This window comes from Erithacus rubecula (genome assembly GCF_903797595.1).
Source record: "Erithacus rubecula genome assembly, chromosome: 6".
Lineage (NCBI taxonomy): Eukaryota > Metazoa > Chordata > Aves > Passeriformes > Muscicapidae > Erithacus > Erithacus rubecula.
In genome coordinates, this window is record NC_136688.1 from 39,842,632 (window position 1) to 39,848,631 (window position 6,000).

Sequence of the window (6,000 nt, forward strand, 5' to 3'; positions counted from 1 at the left end):
TGAGTGTGCTGGCTAATGCCAGCCTGGGTAGCTTGCCTTGCAGTTTTTATCAGCCAGCTGTCTCTTGTATCCTTTCTTGGAACAAAATCTGCATGTCACAGTGCCTTCTGGAGAAGAGGCAGGGGGTGCCTTCCCAGGACCCTGTTGTGGCTAACATGCTTTAAATAGGTCTTAAACTGGGAGTACATTGTATGCACGTCCAGCTGAAGGCTTCCTGAGTGGGCTGGAAGAATGCTCAGTGATCTCTGTGTGATGGTCCCATTGAGACAGTTTGAAGTTTGCTTGACAGGGCATTTGGAGCTACACCTGTCTAGGGTAGTGATCAGTGCCTCTGTCCCCTGCAGGGAACGTGACTGTGCGTCCATCCACAGCAGTGCCTGAGGGAGCTCTGGGCAGGATGTTCACCATACTCTTACCCACACACCTTCTGCCAACCCTGTGCAACTCATGGTGACCTTGTCAAATGCTAATTACCTTTTTGGGTTGACTTGTGTTACCCAGAGAGCATCATTCTGTGCCATCCTCCGTGTCACTCCAGATCAGCCACGATGTCAGACCTCAGGATGCTCTGTGCACAGCTTCCCCCTTGAGCTGCTTGCTGTAATCAGGCCCTCGTGATTTCTGGTGGTCTGGTAAAGACTGTTCACCTAAACTGCATGAACACTGGAATAGGGAGAAGCCTTGGCATTTTACTATTATTTTATTTCGTTTTACTTTGCTTTCATTTTTGTTTGATTCAGAGTCTTTTCTGCTGAGGCTACTTTTCTATACTCTGATACGCACGAGCATAAAAAGTACATAAAAAAAGCTCTGCTAGGAAGGTTACAGGACCTGGGTCTGACCTAGTAGGACAAGTCTGCATGTAAAATGCACATTAGCTGCTGGTGATTTGCAGGCTTGCAGCTTCAGGCTCAGCATTGATGTACACAAGCAAGCATCTCCCCAGGGTGGCTGGCCCATGAGCCCTTTGCTCTCCTCTCAACCCTCAGCCTAACAGTACATCTAGCTTAAATAAAGCAAAGATGGAAGAGGTTACTAAATGGTAGCTAATAAACAAATGTGACATGCATGTAGCATGGTAATACCATATTGCTCTTAAAGAAAATGTGGAAAAAAAAAAATGGGCATTGTTATTGCTGTCTTGTACTTCACCAAGGCTAAACTATCCATCATGCTGATAAGGCTGAAAGGAAAATTTGGCAATATAAGATGCATATATCACAGGGCAGTGAGCCCCATGGCCGCCTGCACTGCACCCAGTCTGTGCTGGGACTGCAGCAGCTTCTCTGCATCATCAGATAAACTGGGGCAGGGTGAGCCTGTCACCTTAGTCTCTGTGAGCAGAAGGTCAGTAGGCAAATAGCTGTTCTGTAACAGCTGGTTTGGAGACCTAGCCAATGAGATGATGCAGACTGAGGATTTACTTTGAAGTGTCAATGGGCCTAAAATACATTGATGCGAACTGGAGAGAGCATCAGAGGAAGACAAAGGGATGTGGTGCAGGAATCAGCTAAGTGTGGTGCCACTGATAACTTTGCCCAACAGGCTGAACAATTAAATATATGGGAGAAGAGTCTTACTCTGGAGAAACTGTATTTGGCTGTTCAATTGTGTTCCCAGGGAATGAGAGTTCCTGAAGCCAGTGAATGTGATGCAGAGCTATGCAGGCTGTGAAAGGTTGCCCTTGCAGGCCTTGCTGGTTGAGGGTTGTTCTCTACAGTTGGCTCTTCAGTCTTCATCCTGCCCAAATTATGTGGTTGATGGAACTCCTTCATTTTTGAGATGCTCCGTGGTCTTAATTCAAGGGGGTTGTGTCCTAGGTCTTCTTCCCATGGTTTCATTTGGTTGCTGCCTTTGTTCTCTCTGCCAAGCAGTGGCTACACAAGAAATGTATCCCTATAGGGGTCTCCATGGGAGGGCGTGGGATTGCAAAGCTGCTTGGGTGCTCCTGTACCATATGCACTGTCCTTGGCAGCACCCAAATTTTGCTATGGGAGCAGGTGCTCCTATGGCTCCTACTCTGGAGCCTTCTGCAAAGTCTGGGCTGGGGAGTCCTACCCTGATGACGTGAACGGTGCTGAGTACACTGCATAAACTCTCTCCACAGCCTGTCTTCTGCTGGGAGAGGGGAAGGATTATTTGCCATACTGTCCTATGGGGGAATAAATCACAATTACATGTGAAGTGGGCAGGTGGCAGAACACAGAACTGGCTGTTATCCTTGGCACTTACCTTCTTCACTTGCTCAGGGGCCTGCTGATGTTGGAGCACGGCTGCTGAAATGAAATGCTCTTAAACCTGGGACATAAAGCATGGACAGGACACAGTGCTGCGTGAAGGCTGCCCCTGGCATTTAGCTTGGTCTTGTCACATCAGCACCATAGCAGGGATGGTCTGCACAGAGATCCTGCTGGGCTGGGTCATGATCTGTGTCCATGCAAATGCATCCTATGGCAGTGGCAGCTCAGCAGAGCCAGACACGGCTCTCTGCCTCTTTCCCTTCCTTGTTGCTTTCCCTCTAGGCTGGGCTCCCATGCTGCTTTGCCTTAGCTGCAGCCAGCCCCATCTCTGGCCATTGGGAGGAGGTTTCAAGAGAAAATGGAATACCTCCTGAGAGAGAGGTGCTTTGTACTGCAGTGGAACACCTTGGTAGAGCACAGGAAAGATGTAAAGAAAAGCCTTGGGAACTGCCCAAAGCAATCTGCTCTCATTGGCACAGTGGTGTTATTTGATGCCAGGGTTATCCCCAGCTTACACCAGGATGATTACCAAGCTCCTTCAGGACATTGCCAGGGCATGGGTGTTGGCAGGGAGCACAATATTACCATGTTGCTTACTGACCTCTCAGCTGAGGCATAGGGATGGAGTGGCAGAGGTGGGGGAATAGGGAGAGAGGCTGGCCAAACTGCCCAGCTCTGCAAATCAGCAACACTTTTATCTCCTTCAGGGCTGCTGATCATGAAAACTAATGATGTGACAAATGCCAAGGGTTGTGGCTATCCCTGGACAGATCAGGACATGCTGTTTACTCACACTCCCCACCCATCACACATCCCTATATCCCCCTTTATTGTCTTGTTCCTATTCTTACAAGCTCCCATCAGGCCAGCAGAGCCACAGCTGCAGCAGACATAGGGACCCCACTTCCATCCACACAGCCTAGGGTCCCTCTACCTCATGGAGGTAGATCCCCACCAGCTGCCATCAGCCAGTGCAGGACATGCCCCTCTTCCCCAGGGTTTTGGCACTGGCTGCCACTGGGGACACCCAGCTGCTCCCTCTCAGGGAGTGACAAAGGCAATTACCTCACTGCTGAGCTCCCCGGCTGGCTGCTGAGACACTTACCTGAAATTAGCTGTGGCCAGTGCGTCGCAGAGGTGAATGCGGTTGTGATTATGAATGCACTTCTTGTTTGTCTTTTCAGTGCCGAAATCCTGTCAGCGAGGAGAAGCGATAATAACATGCTATTAAGTTCTTTCTGGATAATGTAATTCAGGAGTCAGGAGGCAGTTTGGTCATTTATGCCTTTGAAAAGCTCAGAATAATTTTCGGTGTCATTATCTTCCATTTTAAAGAGACCGTTTCAAACATCAATACCAAGAGCTGCTCTCCTCACCGCCTCCCCCCTGCTTATGTGGTTTTCTTCCACTTTTTGTTCCTGTTTTCTCTGAGCTTTCAGGGATCTGGGTTTTGTTTCCAGTCATTCATTACCCCTGAAACAGACCACACCCAACCCTCTCTTTCACCCTTTCTCTTTTTATAGAGTGTTTTGGAGCTCACTGCTATTTTATTCAGCAGCTTTAAGTTGTGGTTGGTGAAACATCCCTTTGTGAGGCGGGGGCACCCTGCTCAGCCTTGGCAGCAGTGAGAGGAGGGTGGATGTGGTGTGGATTCAGGTCTGCAGGACTGCAAGGGTTTGAAGCAGTGTGTGTCCCCCCAGGGCCAGCGAGCAGGAGGGCAGAGCTGCCATGAGAGTGCCTGCCCTTGGTGGCTCTTTGGGGGCACTGCACATGCTGGAGGTGTTGGTTGCATTGGGATGCCCAGGAGCAAGTGCTGCTGCCAAGGCCATGGCACAGGTATAGTGCTGGGGAGCCCATCCATCCTTGCCACCCTGCTCCCAACCACTTGCTCACCATCTCTCCAGGCATGGCCCTAGCCAGTGACTTATATACAGAGTTTGAGCCTTATGTTTTTTGCTCATGCTTTTGTTAAATGTGTGCTTCAGAGTAAGCAGTTAATGGATACTTTTGCCCTGAAATAGCCCCCAGGATAGGGAGCTGAGAGGCTTCTTAACAGATGCAACTTCAACACCAGCTTGCACTGCAAGCATGAAAACAGACAGATGTCTCTGAGTGAATGCAGCAAAAATCATTATCCAGAACTGGGGCAGGAAAATAAACTAGCTCCTCTCCAGCATGTGCAGAGCTGAAGAAGAGAATTTTATTCATTAAGTAAACTGGCAATGATCCCTGAAATGTCAGTCTTGGCCTTAAGTTTGTCTTTAGATTTGGAAAGCTGTTTTGGTGTATGGAAGGTGTATGGCTCTTTCCATTTTTTATGTGCTGGCTCTGCCAAAGTTTCGGTGCAAATAGGAGGGATAATGCCCTTCCATTTGCCACCTACTTCCTTCAGAGGGGAAATGGGATCTCCCAAGCAGAGTGCAGAAAATCCACAGGGAGCATGCAAGTCGCATCCATCATTAAGCCTGGTTTGTATTGTTCAGCAGCTCCTGAAGGAACTGTCAGGCACTCATATGCCAGCAGAGTCAGTGGTGGAGTCAGGCTGTGACCTGGCATGAGCTTATTTGCAGAGAGCGTGTGGGAAGGCTTGCACAGAGAGCAGGCTCATTGGCCTTGCTCTGCCAGAGGATGCAGGAGCATTAGCAGCACAGTGTGGCTTCGTTACAAAGCTGGCCCAGCATCGTTAGCGTAGAGGATACAGTCTCCTTGGGACAGATGTAAAGGGGGATGAGAATGCCCTTTCCTTTGTGAGAGATGGAGAGGCCTTTTAAACATTTTGGCAGTCCCAGACATGAATGCACAGTTCAGGGCTAGCCAATGATGCCAGGAAGGGAACCCACATAATAGACTGGGTGCATTGGATGCATCCGCTCCCAGATGCTGTGTCTACTGTCCTGGAGAGAGGTCACAGATACAGAGACCTGCTGCTGATCCAACCATTATGGGCTGTGCCTGCCTCCATTGCCTGCTGACTCCCTGCTCCATGTCCAGCTACAAGTGCCCTTCTGAGGGCAGAGGCAAATAAAATGTTTCCTATGGCCTGCGGTAGTTATGGGATTTCTCCCATGAAGGTTTGCTGGTATTTAGTATTTTAATTCACACTGGAGTCTCTCTCAGTGGGGGTGCTCAGAGAGTCCTCTCTCCCCTCTCTACCTACCTATTTTCACTACATCTAAAAGTCTTAATTGCTGGGATCTGCATGCCTCTCTTGGTTGAAACTGGAACAGGATTTGAATAGATGCTTTTCAGTAGAAAAGTGATAAAGGCAGCCCAGTCCATCTCAGGGCAGCTTGATGGGATAAGCTGTCTGCCCTTAAAAAATGACTAATAAGGGAAACACAAAGAAAAAAAAAACCAGAAAGAAAAACGGTGAAAAGTAGAGGAAAATTAATTTCTTAAATGGCTTGTTATATCAGCCAGATGCCTATTCACTCTGCCAGCAGCCTGGCCAGCTTAGTCCCACTCCCATCAAGAAGCTTGTGCCTTACACTTTGCCTCTCTTCTTGCATTTGTTCCACTTGCAACTGGTTTTCTGAGCCTGATTTCTCCCCAGTTTCTGCTACACTGAAAACCTGTGTGCCATCACTTCATACCGCTGCTGGCTGGTGCTACGGGTACAATAAACAAGGCACAGGGAGGGACTGACAATGTGGAGCTCACCTTCCCTTTGGTCTCTGCTTTAGCTACAAGGCACATGTTGCCCCATCTTGGCTACATGAAGCTGATGGGACTGTGCCCACCTGCCCAAAGCAGTCTGCCT